We start from the raw sequence: 20,105 nt of genomic DNA, 5'->3' as shown, positions 1-20,105 counted from the left end.
ATATGTGGTTCAGGTGAATCAAAAGAATAGCAAAAAGGACTTCCCTGGTGGCGCAGTGGTTAAGAATCCCCCTGCCAATGCAGGGGACCCGGGTTCGAGCCCTGGTCCGGGAAGATCCCATATGTCGCAGAGCAACTAAGCCCATGTGCCACAACTACTGAGCCTGCGCTCTAGAGCCCACTAGCCACAACTACTGAGCCCACGTGCCACAACTACTGAAGCCCGCACGCCTAGAGCCCAGGCTCCGCAACAAGAGAAGCCACCGCAACGAGAAGCCCATGCACTGCAACGAAGAGTAGCCGCCACTCGCCACAACTAGAGAAAGCCCGCGCACAGCAACGAAGACCCAACGCAGCCAAATAAATAAATAAACTTTTAAAAAGGAATAGCAAAGAGAGAAACCCATAAAACCCTCCTATTTGGGATATTGTTTTGGCTGTGTGTAACAGAAACCCAAGTTGACAATGGCTTAAACAAATAAAAGTGTATTTCTCACATTACAGTCTGGAGGTAGGCAGTGCAGGCTGCACGTCTGCATGGCAGTTCTGCTGCGTGAGGTTTCCAGGTATCCAGACTCCTTCCATCCTGTGGCTCACCAATCCTAGGGTATTTCCCTTGTCCACCTGGCTCAAAATGGCTCTCCACGACGTCCAAGAACCAAGTAGAAGAAGGAGGAGATGCCCTCTTCCTTTAAGAGTTTGAACAGAAGGTTCTTCATATCTCTTCTAGCTGCATCCCATCAGCAGTAGCTTAATCACATGACCACGACTAGCAGCAGGTAAGCCTGGGAAATGTACTCTTAAGCTTAGTGGCCACATGCCCAACTAATAATCCTTTACCTTTGGAAGAAAGAGAGAATGGACATAATGGAACAATGAACAGTCTAAAAACTGTTCATGTCGTTTTTAGGAGAAAAGTATCAACCTGCTTGCCTTCTGACCATAAACACACCTACATAACATTTATAACCACTGAGGCAGGTCTTCATGAGACTCTTCCAGGTGTGAAAGCCTTGAAATCCTTTCATATTGTTTGGTAAGTAGCTACTGCTCTAGAACCTCCACTCACCTCCCTGGCTGGCCCATCCCCTCCTGCCCTGCACTGTACTCCCCGTGATCCAGCAACTAAAGGGTTAAAGCCTAGCTCAGCAAGGGGCTCCAGGGCTAAGCCATTATTCATGCTAATTGGTTACGGAAGACTAATACAAGTGGTAACCTATTTTGACTCTCAGCCCTGCACTAGAGACCAAGGGATTCTCCAGCAGGAAGTTAACTCAGGATTTTTCAGTTGCTTGATCATGCACAACAGAGACCTGGTACTAGCAAACATCCCACAGACCTGGTTTGGGCTCACACTGTGTCTTGGTTTCTCTATTTCTAAAATGTGAGAGGCTCCCTCTGTAATTAAGTCAGGAAGTTGGCAAGGAAAGGAAACAGTGATGTCATTAATCAGATGCAAAGGTATAACAATTAGAACGGACATCTTGACCCTAGTTAAAGGAAAATTTAGGAGAGACCATTCCATAAAGGGGACCGGAGGAGCCTTTGAATGAGGTTTAAAAGGACAAGGTCTGGGCTAGTGCTGGCAAAACGAAGAGACAGTCTCCTGCGTGAAAATATAATGAGAAAGAGAGTAAGGCTAGATGGCGTCTCTAAGCAGCAATACTGGTATCTTAAAAGACAGAATTATAAATGAGCATATTCCCCTCATCCAGGCAGAGAGAGGCTGCTGATTGGCCTCCTCTCGGTTATTTCCCAGAGGAACACCAAACACGCAGTATGTGTGGAGACTCAAAATGTCATAAAGCTAATCACACCCAATGCGCACTTTGCCCCATCAATATTCCGTCTGCCTTCACATTCCCAAGGGAACAACAAGAAACCCAGGCTCAGGCAAGTTCCTTCGCCTCCCTGAGCCTTCACTTTCATCTGTAAAACAAGGATAATTCTCTGTACCTTTCATGGTGGTTGTGAGGTTTAAGTGAAAAAAATGCCCCTATGTATCCTGTGGCCCTGGTAAATGGTAGGTGCTCAGAAATTTTCAGTCTCCTCTTCCTCAGTTCCTGGGCATTTCTAGGTCACTGGTTATTACTAAGAATAAGAATTTAAGCCCAGCACACACCTCCTAACTGACTTTTCATTCCTAGTCTTTCTAAAAGGCAGCATCATTGAAATTAGCAGTGTCTGCCCTATGAATCCCAAACCTGGATCCGCCATCTCTGCTCCTTCCCGAGGACTGCAGCGCTCTGTAGACAACCACACCAGCAGGCCCATTGGTGCCGCATGATCTTCAAGTTACCTGAATCCTCAGCATGGAACCACTCTTGGATCTGTCCCTCCTTCTCAGCAGTCTTTCATTCTCCATACACTTTCAGCCTTTAGTCTCTGCCTCACTGCCAGCCTCTCTTCATCACGGACCTGTTTTCTGTTTTCTGAGTCACTAAGAAAGCAGATACTGCCTACAAGTTTATCCATATCTACACTCCTCCTTTATCTCTTTCCATTCTGATTTTGCAGGAGTCCTGCCTCCTGCCCAAAATTAATCATCCCACCTCTGCATGGATTCCATCCTTTCTACACTCTGAAGACAATGCCCTATCTGTTATTCCTTCCCTCTCTTGTATTTTCAACCACTCCCTCTCAACGAGTTCCTTCTCATCAGCATTTTAAACATACTGAAATATCTACTGTCTTTTAAAAATTGAGATACAGTTGTCAAATAACATTATATTAGTTTCAGGTGTACAACATAATGATTTGATATTTGTATATATTGTGAAATGATCACCACAATAAGTCTAGTTGACACCCATCACAATACACACAGAATTTTTTTTCTTGTAATGAGAACTTTTAAGATCTACTCTCTTAGTAACTTTCAAATAATATGACTGTTATTTAACTATAGTCACCATGCTGTACATTACACCCCCAGGACTTATAACTGGAAGTTTGTACCTTTTGATTCCTTTCACCCATTTGACCCACCCCTGACTCTGGCAACCACCAATCTGTTCTCTGTATCCATGAGCTCAACTTGTGTTTTTGTTTGTTTGTTTGGTTGGTTTTTTTTAGATTCCACATAGTGAGATCATATAGTATTTGTCTTTCTCTGACTTATTTCACTTAGCATAATGGACCTTGAGTCATCACAAATGACAAGATTTCCTTTTTTTCTACGTTTTTTTTTTTTTTTGCGGTACGCAGGCCTCTCACTGTTGTGACCTCTCCCGTTGCGGAGCACAGGCTTCGGACGCACAGGCTCAGCGGCCATGGCTCACGGGCCCAGCCGCTCCGCGGCATGTGGGATCTTCCCGGACTGGGGCACGAACCCGTGTCCCCTGCATCGGCAGGCGGACTCTCAACCACTGCGCCACCAGGGAAGCCCCTACTATATTTTTTTAAAATTTCACAATTGACATTTTGCTCTGCTCTAGCCCTGGCCTTTTCTTTTCTTTACAGATACAACATCCCTCAGTCACTTTCTCCTGTGCTCCCAGTATTCCACTTTCCAAAGTCACCAATGGCTTCCTTGTGCTTGATCCAAAGGACAATTTTATTTTTTCATTTATTTATTGATTCATTCTTTCTCTGCCTTGTGATAAAGAAAACCAATAGAAGAGTAGATGCTATTATTATCCTCATTTTATTTTTTTAACATCTTTATTGGAGTATAATTGCTTTACAATGGTGTGTTAGTTTCAGCTGTATAACAAAGTGAATCAGCTGTACATATACATATATCCCCATATCTCCTCCCTCTTGTGTCTCCTTCCCTCCTGTAGTATAATTGCTTTACAATGGTGTGTTAGTTTCTGCTTTCTAACAAAGTGAATCAGTTATACATATGTCCCCATATCTCTTCCCTCTTGCATCTCCCTCCCTCCCACCCTCCCTATCCCACCCCTCTAGGTGGTCACAAACCACCGAGCTGATCTCCTTGTGCTCTGCGGCTGCTTCCCACTATCTATCTGTTTTACGTTTGGTAGTGTATATATGTCCATGCCACCATGGATGAAGATATTAAGGCTTAGGAAGGTTAAGAAACTTACCTAGGATCTAGTGGGTATCCAAGGTAACACCAGGATTTGAACCTAGGTCTATCTCCGGGTTTTCCTATACCTCACATAATACTGTTTCTCAGTCTTTACTGCAGGTTCCTCTTCATCAATAGAGTGTCTAGACTCCAATCCTCATACCTTGGTATCTATCTGTATCCACTGTCTTAGTGATCTATTTCAGTCTCATGACTGTAAATATTGTGGTGCATGATCTACAAAGATAGCCCATAATTCCTTCCATTATTGTATGTGCACATTTTTCCTCCTATGAGAAAGTGAAATCGATCTCTCCTCCTCCTTGAATCTGGGCTGGCCTTGTAACTTGATCCGACCCATACAAAGGGTGAAATTAGAATGTGACAATTCTTGGCCTATAAGAGAACTAGTAGCTTCTGCCAGCTCCCATGTATGAAGCTTATGCTCCTTGAGTAAACGATGAGGTACCACGTGGGGAGAGAAAGGCCACATGGAGGAGAACTAAGGATGCCCCAGATGACAGCAGCAAGGCCCCAGCTGCAGCTGAGCTCCCAGATAATTGCAGCCGTGTGAGTCATGAGAAACCCACAGAATCATGAGAAATAATAATTCTTCATTGCTTTAAGCTACTAAATTTTGGGATGTCTTTAAACATGGCAATAGATAACAGAACGAATGCCATCAACATGCTGATGACTCCTAAATTTGTATCTCCAGCTCTAACCTCTTTCCCTTGAACTTTAGATTCATGTATCTAAGTGTTCTCTGGATGGCTAAGAGACATCTTACAGGTCTAACGCAGACTTTTTCTTTTCTTTTTTTTTTTTTTTTTGGTAATAGCTTTAATGAGATATAATTCATCTACCATACAATTCACCCATTTAAAAAGTGTACAGTTCAAAAAAAAAGTGTACAATTCAATCGTTTTTAGAATATTCGTGGTGATGTAGCACAGACCTTTGATTCCAGCCTTAACACCCCAAACACCCTACCTTCTTTCTTATTGATCTCAATGAGTGTTTTTAATCCCCAAGCCTAGGAATCATCGTGGGCTCCTCTGTTTACCTCTTACTTCTCATGAGATCCATCAGCAAGTTCTGACAGCTTTATCTTTAATACATATCACAAATCTAACTGCCGCTTTTCACTTCCACCGCTTCCATCCTAGTCAAGCCACCTCTTCTTGCCAGCTCTATTGTAATAGCCTCCTAACTGGTCTCCCTAACTCCCCGCCCAACTGGTCATCCACTCATATGACCCTCAGTCATCTAAAATAGGAGTTCCTCTTCTCCTTCCCAGCAAGTCACCTTTGATGGCCTTACTCTGATTTTTATTTTCTGTCTGGCGCCTATTACTACTTGATATTATATTCTACATTTAGTTGTCTATGCATGTGTTGTTCGTTTCCCCTACAGTGGCAGCTATGTAAATGCTCTTGTCAAATTTTCTTCAAGAGAACCTCTTGTAGGAAGTATAATTGGCAGCCCCAGCTTACATCCCTCTGGATACAACATGGCATTGGCACCAAATCTACGCTTCTCCCAGGCTGCTTCTAGCCAGTGATTGAGTATGACAGGTATCCTAGAGCTGGCCCGGTCCTGAGGGAGGCAGGGCTCCTCTATTGTGTAACTTTGGCTTCGAGATTCTCCACTGACCTGGCTGAAACTTTCTCAGAATGGTGCTACAGTCTGGGAGTCTTTCTACCCAAGCCTCCTTTCCCTCTCTCTTTCTACAAAGGTAAAACCTGCATTAAGGTCTCAAGACTCTCCCTGATTACTCCTGCTCCCTCCTTTATCGCCCTCATAGGCATTTCCACCAGTAAATATCTTATACATCTAAACCCACCTTGGCATCTGCTCCTTGAAAGACCCAAACTGACCCACCTATCATGTGCCTCAGTGAAGAATCATGGAGATACTGATAGGACCACTGGACCAACAGAGGCCTGGAAGTCGGACAAGGCTACTGAAGGAAGGGACCTTAATGTCTAGAGGCAATGGTGTAATAAGGCAGTAGCAGTGGATGCTATTTCATGTCAAAAAGGTAAATGGAACCACTTGCATGCCATACATACCAGGCCAGAAACCAGACCAGACCAGCCATCCTGCAGCAAACACCAGCAGAGGCAAGCTGAGAGGGATGGCACTGAGAATTGGCTATCCATCTTCCAGTTTCTAAGAGGATACGTAAACTTTCTTCTATACCACCTATATTCCACCGGGGTGGGAGCTCCTGAACAAGATTAGACCACTTACAGTAATAAAGAAGCCATATTTTTAGTACACCTATGTGTAGTTTATAAATCATTCACCACACAGAAGAGAGGATTAACATCTTTAGTTTTTTTTTTTTTTTTGCGGTACGCGGGCCTCTCACTGCTGTGGCCTCTCCCGCTGCGGAGCACAGGCTCCGGACATGCAGGCTCAGTGGCCATGGCTCACGGGCCCAGCCGCTCCGCGGCATGTGGGATCTTCCCGGACCAGGGCATGAACCCGTGTCCCCTGCATCGGCAGGCGGACTCTCAACCACTGCGCCACCAGGGAAGCCCACATCTTTAGTTTTAACTAAACCATTCCAACCCTCCTTATGGTCTTTGGGTCAACTATCAAGACAGTGAATTGAAACAGAAGAGTTGAAAGATCTGACTTTAGTTCCCTCTTTGCTTTTTACTAGCTTTATGGGCCAGGAAAACTTACTAGCCTCTCAAAGCTTGTTTCCTCATCCATAAAATAGGATAATCTATTTCCAGCGCAGATCACATGATTATGGTGAGGACAAATCACATATTTAAAAACCCATATGTGAACTTATTTTGTTAGTTTTGTAAAATATTATACAAATATAAGGTCGTTTACAAAGATCCATTACCACCTGAAAACGCTGAGCCAGTCTTCAGACTGCTTTTTTTGTTCTGTGTATGTTTTATATAATGATGCCCTCTGCTGTTCTCTTGTATATTTTTCCTTCAGATCATACAAGAGACATGGTGTAAATCATCATTCTATCCAAGACTATTATAGTGGGAATGATACATGAAGATCAGGTAGTTTCATTTTAAAGAAGAGAGCAAAGCAAGGACATAATGGTGAAGTGGCTACAATTAGTCAAACCAGAACCAGAACCCAGGCTTCTAGACTCCAAGTTCAGTGCTCTTTAGTCGGAATGGCAATACAGAAGTATAAAAACACTCTAGAGTTTGAATTGAATGTCCAAATAGACTTTATTATTTTGCCCCAACAATTTTTCTTCCTCCTAAATTCATTAGTAACATTAAAAGAATTATTGGTGGCATCTACCCAGTCATCCAAGACAGAAACCTCAAAGTCAGTTTTTAATTCTGTCCTCTCCTTTACCTACCACATAAAATATGTTATGTAGTTTCATTAATTCTACCTTCTAAAGGTATTTCAACCCTATTCTCTGTTTGGACTGCCTTCATTTAAGCCTTGATCTTTTTACCCTGTGTTATTTCAATAGCTTCCCAAGTGTTTTAGCAGTCTACAGTTTTGCTTACCTTTCATTCATTCGTTACAACTCTTGCTTAAATCCTTACAATATTCCAGGAAGTATACTAGATGTGGAGCATCAGAAGAGAAGCAAACATAGTCTATGGTCTCAAGGAATTCAAAGTGTAGTAGAGAGAGAGAAATATATAAACAAGTGTGGAATTCTGATTCCTTCAAAATATCAACAAAACAACCCATTGATGAGACAAAGCTGAGTTTATTCTCTCCATGTAAGGGGGAGCACTAGCTCAGCAGAGACTTAGTAGCATCTATATATGGTGAGGGTGAAGTCAGGATATTTATGAGATTATGAAGTCTTGTTTAATGTGCGTCTTTCGATGGGGAGGGGACTTGGTTATGATTAGGTAAGGATCACAATGCAATAGTTTAAGGTTGGTGGACCTAGCAGTTGAAGATTTTGAGGAGACGGGTTAAGAGAGTTTTGGGGTGTAAACTGTTGGTTGATGATTTCTGTTGAGGAGTTGATGATTTTCTCGGTAAGTTCCTGGCATGTACAATAAAGTTTATTTGCAACTTTCACCTTTCCAGGCAGCAATTTCCTGGAATAGTAAAGTTATGCTGATAAAGACAGTAGAATAGTAAAGGCAAGTGATGTAGACAATAAACTGTGTGGTGGTAGATGGTTTCACTTCTAAAGAAGTATGACAAAGCATTATAGATACATGTATGGAATACTAAGGGAGCATGGAGAAGGGAATGCTCAGTGAACCCTGGAGTCAGAGTGGGGAAGAATCAGGAAAGGTTTTACAGACTTTAACTATCTCTTAAAAGGTGAATAATATTCTATTTATGGATATACCACAATTTGTAAATCTATTCATCAGTTGATAGACATTTGGGTTGTTTCCACTTTTTGGCTACTATGAATAACGCCGCTAGAAACATTCATGTACACATTGTTTTGGTGAACATGTATTTTCATTTATCTTGGGTATATACCTAGGAGTGGGATTGCTGGGTCATGTGATAACTTTATGTTTAGCTTTTTGAGGAACTACCAAACTGTTTTTCAAAGGGGCTGCCCCATTTTTAATTTCTACCAGCAACGTATGAGTGTTCAAATTTCTCCTCATCCTTGCCAACATTAGGTATTTTCCATGGTTTTTTTAAATTCTAGCCATCCTAGTGGTATAAATTGGTATCTCAGTGTAGCTTTGTATTTCTCAACTAGCTAGTGATGTTACTGGGAAACATCTTTTCATGTGCTTCTTGGCCATTTTTATATCTTCTTTGGAGAAATATCTTTTCAAATCCTTTGGCCATTGTGTTTTTAATTGTATTACCTGTCTTTTAATTGTTGTGTTGTAAAAGTTGATTACTCTGGATGTTTGCCTGGTTTGAAAATATTTTTTCCCATATTGTGGGTTGTCTTTTCACTTAATTAATGGTATCTTTTGAAACACAAAAGTTTAAATTTTTTTATTGAGACGAAAGTCACATAACATAAAATGTAACCATTTTAAAGTGAACATAATTCAATGACATTTAGTGCATTTAAAATGTGCAGCCACCACCTTTATCTAGTTCCAAAGCATTTTCATTATCACCCTTTGTTGTAAGCCTCTGCCTTACAACAAAGTGAATCAGTTATACATATACATATGTTCCCATATCTCTTCCCTCTTTTGGATGTTATTGTAAATAGAATTGTTTTTCCTAGCTTCCTTTTTAGATTTTTCATTGCTGGTGTGTAGAAATTCAACTAATTTTTTTTTGCTGTTTTTGTACCCTGTATCTTTGGTGAATATGTTTATTGCCTCTAGTAGGTTGTGTGTGTGTATGTGTGTATTCTTTGGAATGTTATAGATATATAAAACATAATATATATTAATGTCATCCGCAATAGAGATACTTTTACTTTTTTCTTTCCAATTCGGATGCCTTTTATTGCCTAATTGATCCGACTAAAACACCTAGTATATTCAACATTTTAAATAGCAGTAGTGAAAGCAGTTATCCTTGTATTGTTTCTGAACATAGGGAAATATTTTCAGTCTTTCATCATTGAGTATGGTCCTTACTGTGGGTTTTTCATAAATGGTCATTATCATGCTAAGGAAGTTCCCTTCTATTCTTATTTTGTTGAAAATTTTTATCAAGAGAAGGTGGTTGGATTCCATCAATTACTTTTTCTGCCTTAATTAAAATCATGTGGACGAGGGGAAGATGGTGGAAGAGTAAGACGCGGAGATCACCTTCCTCCCCACAGATACACCAGAAATACATCTACATGTGGAACTACTCCTACAGAACACCTACTGAACGCTGGCAGAAGACCTCAGACCTCCCAAAAGGAGAGGGGATTAACATAGGCAGAACACTCTATGACATAAATCACAGCAAGATCCTTTTTGACCCATCTCCTAGAGAAATGGAAATAAAAACAAAAATAAACAAATGGGACCTAATGAAACTTCAAAGCTTTTGCACAGCAAAGGAAACCATAAACAAGACCAAAAGACAACCCTCAGAATGGGAGAAAATATTTGCAAATGAAGCAACTGACAAAGGATTAATCTCCAAAATTTATAAGCAGCTCATGCAGCTCAATAACAAAAAAACAAACAACCCAATCCAAAAATGGGCAGAAGACCTAAATAGACGTTTCTCCAAAGAAGATATACAGACTGCCAACAAACACATGAAAGAATGCTCAACATCATTAATCATCAGAGAAATGCAAATCAAAACTACAATGAGATATCATCTCACACCAGTCAGAATGGCCATCATCAAAAAACCTAGAAACAATAAATGCTGGGGAGGGTGTGGAGAAAAGGGAACACTCTTGCACTGCTAGTGGGAATGTGAATTGGTACAGCCACTATGGAGAACAGTATGGAGGTTCCTTAAAAAACTACAAATAGAACTACCATATGACCCAGCAATCCCACTACTGGGCATATACCCTGAGAAAACCATAATTCAAAAAGAGTCATGTACCAAAATGTTCATTGAAGCTCTATTTACAATAGCCCGGAGATGGAAACAACCTAAGTGTCCATCATCGGATGAATGGATAAAGAAGATGTGGCACATATATACAATGGAATATTACTCAGCCATAAAAAGAATCGAAATTGAGGTATTCGTAATGAGGTGGATAGACCTAGAGTCTGTCATACAGAGTGAAGTAAGTCAGAAAGAGAAAGACAAATGCCGTATGCTAACACATATATATGGAATTTAAGAAAAAAAATGTCATGAAGAACCTAGGGGTAAGACAGGAATAAAGACGCAGACCTACTGGAGAACGGACTTGAGGTTATGGGGAGGGGGAAGGGTGAGCTGTGACAGGGCGAGAGAGAGTCATGGACATATACACACTAACAAACGTAAGGTAGATAGCTAGTGGGAAGCAGCCGCATGGCACAGGGATATTGGCTCGGTGCTTTGTGACAGCCTGGAGGGGTGGGATAGGGAGGGTGGGAGGGAGGGAGACGCAAGAGGGAAGAGATATGGGAACATATGTTTATGTATAACTGGTTCACTTTGTTATACAGCAGAAACTAACACACCATTGTAGAGCAATTATACTCCAATAAAGATGTAAAAAAAAATCATGTGATTTTATTTCTCTCTTCTGTTAATGCGATGTATTACATTGATTAATTTTCTTATGTAAGCCACCCTTGCGTTCCTGGGATAAATCTCAATTATTCTGGTCCTTTTAATACGCTGATAGATTTGGTTTGCAAGTATATTGTTGAGAATGCTTGAATGTATATTCATACGGCATATTTGTCTGTAGTTCTCTTGTGATGCCTTTGCCTGGCTTGGATATCATCAGGGGAAAACTGTCCTCAAAGAATGAATTTAGAAGTGTTCCCACTTCCTCTATTTTTTGGAAGAGTTTGAGAAGGATTGGTGTTCATTCTATTTTAACTGTTTGGTAGAATTCACCAGTGAAGCCATCTCGTCCTTTTCTTTGTTGAGACTTTTTTTTAAAATTACTGATTCAATCTTTCTAATTGTTATAGGTCTGTACAGATTTTCCATTTATTCTTGAGTCAGTTTGGTAATTTAATTCTAAGAATTTGTCCATTTTATCTAGGTTATCTAATTTGTTGGCATATAAAAGTTTTAAATTTTGATTAAGTCCAATTTTTCATTTTCTTTTGTCACTTATGCTTTTATCATATCTACAAAACCATTGCCTAACTCAAGGTAATGAAGATTTATTCCTGTTTTCTTCTAAGTCTTTTATAATTTTAGCTCCTACATTTAGGTCTATGATCCATTTTGAGTTAATGTGCGTTTATGGTGTGAGATAAGGGTTGAAGTTCATTTACTTCTGCATATGGATATCCAATTGCTCCTGTACCAGATTTGAAACCAATAAGATTTTTTTTTTTTTCGATACGCGGGCCTCTCACTGTTGTGGCCTCTCCCGTTGCGGAGCACAGGCCCCAGACACGCAGGCTCAGCGGCCATGGCTCATGGGCCCAGCCGCTCTGCGGCATGTGGGATCCTCCCGGACTGGGGCACGAACCCGTGTCCCCTGCATCGGCAGGCGGACTCTCAACCACTGCGCCACCAGGGAAGCCCCGAAGCCAATAAGATTTTGACATCCATCAGCCTTGTGTCCGTCAGTCCCCCAGACTTCGTGTAGACTTTAGGATGTAGCATTAGGATGAGGGCATTGCAGGGAGTTTTATTTTGGTGTCAGTTTGAAGGAGCAGGAAGTACAGCATTCTTAGAAGGCCTTGCTTTTGGGGCAATTCAGAACAAGGCAGGACATACTGACATCTCCCTCAGACCTCGGCCCTAAATGAGAGTGAAGAAGGCTGACACTTGTCTTCATGGCAGACATTCGGGTTGAAGCTTTGGCTGCTCGTGGCCCCAAGCACAAATCTTTGTTTTCTTTCCCTTTTCATTCTCTCAGACTCTCCTCTCTGTTTCCCAGAGTGACTGCAAGTAACCTCGGAGGTCAACTAAGATTCTGTTGGTGATGGTGGTAGTAGTAGTAGCAGCAGCAGCAGAGAATAAGAAGAGATGGGGAGAAATAAAGAAGATGGACTTGGCAGGCGGTGAAGAGGAGGGAGGAATAGGGAAACTAGAAAGTAGCTAAGAATGAACAAGAAGGGCATCCAGAAATCCAGCAGTGAGGCCTTAGCATTTGCAGAGCGGAGGGACAGAAGAACTTCAGTAGTGTAACAGCTGGCTACGACAAGACAATATTCAAGTTGGAGAAAAGTCACAGGGGCGGGGCAAAGAAGAGAGAACACTCAGATACTTTAATAGAGAGGAAACAAACAAGGAAACTCCCATTTCCCTCTAGAGGAAATTTAAGAAGTATGAACATAGGTGAGAAACATTGCTCACGTTCTCTTGGTCCCTAATCTCTATCTCTTAGGCCAGCTAGAAGGCCATAGCCACTCTGATACCTCGGTTCAGTGTGAAGGCTGAAATGTGTGTAATTTTCCCCTGTCCAGAGAACATGTGCCGGTTATTAGGAATTGTGACAGGCCTGTGGAGAAGATAACTGGAAAAAGAGGATGCATTTCAATTGCATTATTGAAATTGCACTCTGGGGGTCAGTGTGGTAGAGTTTGAAGATCACAAGCTTTGTAGGAGACAGACATGAGTCCAAATCTTGCTTCTGCCGCTTTACTCGTTGCGTGCCTTTGAACAAGTTACTTTACCTCTTTGAGCCTTGAATTTTCTCTCTCCAGAATACAGACTACAGGTACCTCTTAGAGTTCTTGTGAGAACTAAATGAGAGAACGTCAGCAAAGCACGTAGCACAATATCTGGGTTAGGTACTACTCGGTGCTCAGTATGAGCCAGGTCCTTCCCCAGTCTCTTATCACTGCATTCTAGGCACAAACTGGAACGGTCTCCTGTTGCTAAAAGCTTTGACCAAATAGTCCTATTTCTGATATTTCATTACAAGGCAACTCCCCTGAAGAACAGAAAACATTTTGTGGTCAAGGATGTTCATTGTGTTTGTTAATAGTAAAAAATAAAACAAACAGAAAACAAAGCAAAACAAAATAAACAAATAAAACATCCCAAATGTCTAACAGTAAGAGAATGCTATTTATTAAAAATGATATCCATGAAGACTTTTAACAGCATAGTGAAGTGTTTACATTATAGTATTAATGTAATAAAAATATATATGATCCTATATACAGCTATATTAAATATGTTAAAAATATGTATAGAAACAGTACTGGAATGAAATACAGCAAAATATTAATGATGGTTGCCTTTAGATGGAGAGTTATGAGTAACTTTAAAAATTTTTCTATCATGCCCATAATTACATTTTTACTAAAAAAAATTTAATTTGATGACAGAATAATTTTTTAAAAGGCTCTTGAGGACTACTATACAGCAATGAGAATGATCTACAGCTACACGCAACAACATGGATGAATTTCATGAGCATAATGTCAAGCAGAGGGAGCGAGATGCAAAAGAGTACATAGTGCATAATTGAATTTATATAAAGTACAAAATCAAGCAAAACGAATCTATGCTCTTAGTAATCAGGTTAGTGGTAACCCTTGGAAGGAGAGCAGGTAGTAACTTGTGCATCTGGTTCCTTCTGCTCAACATTACATTTGTGAAATTCATTATGTCTGTGTGTATGTGTGTGTAGGGTGGGGGGTAGTGACTGAAAAGGGACACAAGGGAGCTTCTGGGATCTGGCAATGTTCTCTTTCATGATCTCAGTTTGTCAAAATTTATCACCCTTGTGAATGTTATGCTTTAAAAGAAAATAAAAAATATAATGGATGGATGGGTAGATAAGTAGGTAGATAGATAGATAGATAGATAGATAGATAGATAGATAGATAGATAGATAGATAGAAAATGTACTGGGCGAAGGCAAATCATCATTTGTGCCCTACCTGAAGGAGAAAGTTATCTTTATAACAAAAAGAAAGCTTTCTTTTGGCCACAAGATGGCGGCATTAGTTGCTTGGAAAGCAAATTCCAAGGTGCTCTTCAGCAAATTTTAAGAACCAAATTTTTGGCGTTTTGTCTTAGAAGAAGAGAACTTAGAGATTTTATAGTCCAACTTTCTGTAATTTTCCAGATGAAAGAAACAAGGCCATAGAAAGATGATTTGTCCAAGATCACACTGCCGACTAGAAAAAGACGTAGGCCGAAAACCCAGGTTCCTGAGCTATCAACTTGCTTTGCCACACTGATAATGCGTAGTTTCAGCTCTGGTTCCTTCCTACCGTGCTCTGGAATAAGATGTTTACCTAGAAGTGCCTCTCCTTTTATGACTCCAGTAAACAGAAGTCTCAAATGGAATGGAAAATTCATGACTAGAATCGGCAGTACTGACAGGCTGCAGTGTGAAATTTCCTTATGTGAATATTTTAAAACATCCTATGGCCAAGTCTGCCTGAGCTGGCTTCGGTTTCTTCTTCCTTAGACGTGAAGGATAGACCAGACACCCTCTCTGTTTTGTTTTGTTTTTTCTCTCTCTCTTTGGTTCTTTATTTTCCCTCCCTCCCTCCCTCCCTCCCTTCCTTCCTGTCTCTTATCTCTGTTTGAAACACAGGAGCCACCAATGCCTCTCAGAATCAAAAACTCAAAATCAGATGCAATGGTTTTCTTGAACAGACCAGACCTCAGCTCTGTGTCAAGGTTTATTTGTCATTGTTGCAAAGGACTTGCAGGGGAGAGCCCACGCGGCAGATGAAAGTGTCAAGCTAAGATGAAAGATTTTTTGTCCATCTGACCTGGTTCTTTGGAGAGGCTCCTTGATGGGTGAGGACATCAACAAGCAGAGGAGGAAGACCATCAGCAGATTCCACGTTAGGCACAGAAATCTTCTTCGATAACCTCTAACTGAAAGGTGGGCTTCTTGTATAGGGGCCAGATGGACTGAAACAAGGAGGGGTGGATTTGTCCCCCAGGGAACCTTTGGCTGTGTCTGGAGACATTTTTGGTTGTCACACCAGGAGGAAGGTGCTACTGGCCTATAGTGGGTGGAGGCCAGGGATGCCGCTAAACATCCTGCAATGCACGGGACAGTCCCCACAGCAAAGAATTACCAAGCCCCACACGTCAATAATGCCGAGGCTGAGAAACCCTGCTCTCCGTAAAATTAGATCCCAGTGAAATAATGTGGCGACTTAGAATGTCTTTCTGATTTATTACAGAAACCGGATACAAAAAACAAAAACAAAAACAAAAAACCACCAGAGAAGCACAAATAAATCAGGTAGTGTCTAACTCCAGGGTGAGGACCTATAGGGAAGTGAGGACCTATAGAGAAATGATGCAGTTCCGTTTGGGCTAATCCATATTTTATAATATAATATGGCTTTTTAATTTCTTCTGAGGCCAGAAGCATTCAAGTCAGTTCTTAAAACATTGAGGGCTTGTGTGCACTAGGCAGTCACAGAACTGCTTCACCAAGGGGACTCCCCAAGGTCTAAGTTACAAGGTAAGGGAGTAGCTTGACATTTCCTTCTCTGCTGTCTTTCCAAACTGGTGGCAAAGGCATTCGAATATGAATCTCCTTTGAAAGAACTACTAAACATTTCCTGGCATTTCATGTACGACCAAGATCGTTCCTGACACCTCTTAAGAAAACATGACTGTCACCAACAAGCTTAAAGGACACAAGCAGAGAAAGCTCATCAGAGGGGAGCCGGGAAGCCTCAGGTTACCAGAACTCCTCTTCCGTTTTTTTGGTTTTTTGGATGTCTGAGAGAAGTGTTCTGGCTTATTTATTTTTCTGGGTAACTAAGGTATAAACAGAAAAGGCATTGTTTCAATTCTTGTGGCTGAAAATCTTTCTAGTGTGTGTGTCTCTTTTCTAGGAAGTTAGGAAGTACGAGAACCTGGAGGACAAGCTTGAAGCAGATGTTTTCATGGCCTTAATCATTGTCTCGCTCGTCAGTGACCACTATCCACACCTGAAGACAGTAATTGGACTATTAGAACTTTAGAAGTAGTCCCATCCCTCATTTGTAAAATGAGGGAACTGAGTTCCAGAGAGGTAGGTGAACTGTTTAAGATCACAGGGGTCACAGAGCTGAAAAGACTTAGAACCAGCTTCAATGTGAGCGTATATTTTCTAAATCTGGGAAGGGAAATAATCTTGCTTAAGTTGAAGGTCATCACTAGCATAAATAGAAGGCATAAGTTTCTGTTCTTTGTCTACGTCTTCTGTAAGTACCAGCCAAAACTCTACTGACAAAGTAAAGGATTGAAGCAATTTTCTGAATCGTTTGGACAGAAACCCCATTGCATAGCTATAGCCTTTAAATATATGTGGTACGGCTGTAAAGCAATGTTACCAGTTTCCACAAACCACACAAGAAAACTGGGCACACTATTATATATTCATACTGCATGCTCTGGATTTTCCATGAATACAGGGGACAGGAAATCCAGAAATAACCCCCAAACTTGTTTTGGAGCCAATTTCTACCTCTACCTTCAGCAAACCTTTTGCAGAAAGCCACTAAGGAGAAGCAAAATGAACTTAGCTGTGCCATCACATCTCTTCTTATCTTTTCTCTTGTACATGTTTATTTCATCATCTCCTGGTGCTAATACCAAGGCAAGTGGCAAAATGTTCAAAAGGAATGGGGAATATAAGGAGATGGCCAATGAAAAATACTCATGGGGTAAAAGACACAAATGACAGAACATTGATTGTGATGCTTACACTTCAAGAGAAAGAGGATTTCTTGGCTTCTCCCACTAATTATGCCCAACAGCCTTGCTATTCAAGGTGTGGTCCAAGGACCAGCAGCATTGGCATCAATTGAGAGCTTGTTATAAATGAAGAATCTCATACCCCCATGGCATATCTCAAGTTAAACAAGATCCCCAAGCGATTTGTGTGCGCATGAAAGTTTGTGAGGCATAACTCTGGATTAGGACTTGGAAAACCAGATTTTTCTTTCTGCTTCTGCCACTTTCTGGTTTAAAACATTTATCCAAATCACTTCCCCTTTCAGAGCTTCAGTTTTCTCATGGGTACAATGAGGGAATTGAACTAGAAGACCTTTGAGGGTCTTTATGCCTCTAAATTCTAGGATTCTAATTAACAGTGGACACCTGATCTTGGATGCTTCTTCGAAAACACCTCGACTTCCTTCAGATCAGCCAAATTTACAATCAGAAACGCAAGTGGTAAGACATTGGCTACCTTGGCCATTTCCAGCTCCTCCTTTTGGTTTGCACCAACCTCACTGGCCCTTCCAAGGATTCTGGAATGGGATGGTCATGATTATTACCATCCGCAGTTTTTCAGAATGAGTCCACATGAAGCAACAGGAGAGGGCAGCTGTGCTGATGGCGGGAGGAGCCAACATTTGTGGCTGTCCCCCTGGAGCCAGAGCAGGCAGAGGTAAATTCTCAGGATAAAGGTAGCTAGGGACAGATTCAGAAGTTGATCCCGGTCGACCTGACACTTCCTTCTCACAAAATTACCTAGGAAATACTGATTTTACCCCCAGTATTTAGTTTTCTTTTTCTGCTTGCCCATCTCTTGGACCAGGTCAAGTTGCTTCTATCACCACTTAGTGTTTGGCCATGGCCTTATTTTTTTAAATGAGCTAAAATGAGGTGGAAGAGAAGCATCGCCACAAAGCCAGGGTCATAGTCTACAGGAAGAGAGAGATTTGGGTGGGGGTGTCGTGGGTCCCTCAAACCTCAGCTAACCATCTGCTGACCCTAACTAAGTACTTGTTTCAGTAACAGGTGCTGCATCATAAACCATTCTAAGCTTAGTGGCACACCAACAATTCCATTATGCTCATGGCCTGTTCCCATTAGGCTCAGGAACTGGGGCATTCGCTGGGAGCCTTGCTTCTTGTGGTGTCAGCTGAGGGCACTCAAGGTGCTTGGGTGATGGATGGGATGGCCTTACTTCCATGTCTGGTGCCTTGGTGGGAATGGCTGGAAGACTGGATAAACAGAGATTGTTGCCTGTAGTGCCTACATGTGGCTTCTCCAGCACGGCAATCTCAAGGTTATTGAACTTCTTAAGGGGCAATTGACTTCCCTCAGAGAGATTATCCTGCAAGAACCAGGTAAAAGCTGCGTGGCTTTTTAGTGACCTAACGTCAGAAGTAATATAGTGTCACTTCTGCTGTATTGTATTGGTTGAAGCAGTTACGGGGCCACCTTGACTCAAGGAGGCGTTTCAATGAATTTGTGGCCATTTTAGAAAACCTCTACGGTACTCAGGAGAACCGTATCACCGTACCACCGAGGGAACACTCTTTATTCAGTCCTGAATTGGACCATGTATGCTGCCAAGGACTTCCTTTTCCCATCCTGCATGGGGCTCATACAAGAGGGCAAGCTAAGCAGATGCTGAGGATGCTCTTTGGTCCTTCTCTCCATGGCCCACACCATATCTTCCATCACTGGATCTTAGAACCTGGCCTAAATGGAGGAAGTAAATGAGGCCATAGGGAAAAGTGTTCTGCCATTCCCTCTCTCTCTCATCACCCCTCTCTTTTTTATAAGACCTAGATGGGCTAAGCCACCTACTCTCTGTCTCCACACCCTGGTCCTGCTCAAATTTCCAAGAGCTAAGGAATGATGTCTTACTGCACCAGCCCTCTGGGATCAGAGGGAATAAAAAGTGCAAGCTATGCAGAATAGAAGGGCTCCAAGAAAGCCAAAAGAAAGCAAGGGTTTGTTTGCCTTAAGCCGGTTCTATTTATATTTTCTATACTCCACCCTAGCAGGGTGGTCTAATTGTGTGGCTCTGATCCACACCAGAGCTCTTACTCTGGGTGGGAGGAGGGAGTTTCAGTCCCTGACTTCTCTCCCTCCCAAGAGTTACAGTGTATGCCACTTAGCTATTGTTGATCACTTACTCTGTGCCGGCCACTGGCCACTTTACAGTCATCCAGTTTAGGCCTCACAACAGCCCTATGAGGTGTATAATATTATCCTTGAGTCATAGGTGAGAAAACCGAAGGCTCAGTTGAGCTGAAATACCTTGTTTCGGCTCGCACTGTTAGTATAAAGCAGAACTTAGACTGGAACCAAGGCAATCTGACCCCAAAGCCTGCAAATAGCAATCTCTCAGTGTTTCTCTTAACTGAGCAACAGGGACAGTAGCAGTTATCATAAAGCTATAAGAACAATATATTTATAGTCAATAAGACTGTTGCTCAGCGACTATGTGCAGCTAACGTATAAATAACCAATATCAATAAATAACCAATTGTTTCAGAAGGGCTAAGTAACAATAATAATGGTAACTTTTTAACAAAAGCATACAATGTGCCTGGAACTAGTAAAACATTTTACCTACATTAATTTGTGAATTACAACGTCCTGGGGGGTAGATACTGTGTATTATCATATTTTATAATTGAGTAAAAGTAGGCATAGAGAAGGTAAGTAACTTGACCAAAGTCAAACTATAAGTAATTGACATAGCAAAGGTTTAAACACAGGCAGCCTGACCCAAGAGTCTGTGCTCTTAACCATTAGGCAATACTGCCTCTCTTGATCGTATTTGTCCAAGAAAGTTGAAATCATAGGTGTTATTAATCTTTCTAGGAAGATGAAGTTATGTAGCCTATCCT

This window comes from Leucopleurus acutus, assembly GCF_964270905.1.
Source record: "Leucopleurus acutus genome assembly, chromosome: X".
NCBI classification, from domain to species: domain Eukaryota; kingdom Metazoa; phylum Chordata; class Mammalia; order Artiodactyla; family Delphinidae; genus Leucopleurus; species Leucopleurus acutus.
This window is presented reverse-complemented; position numbering follows the sequence as displayed.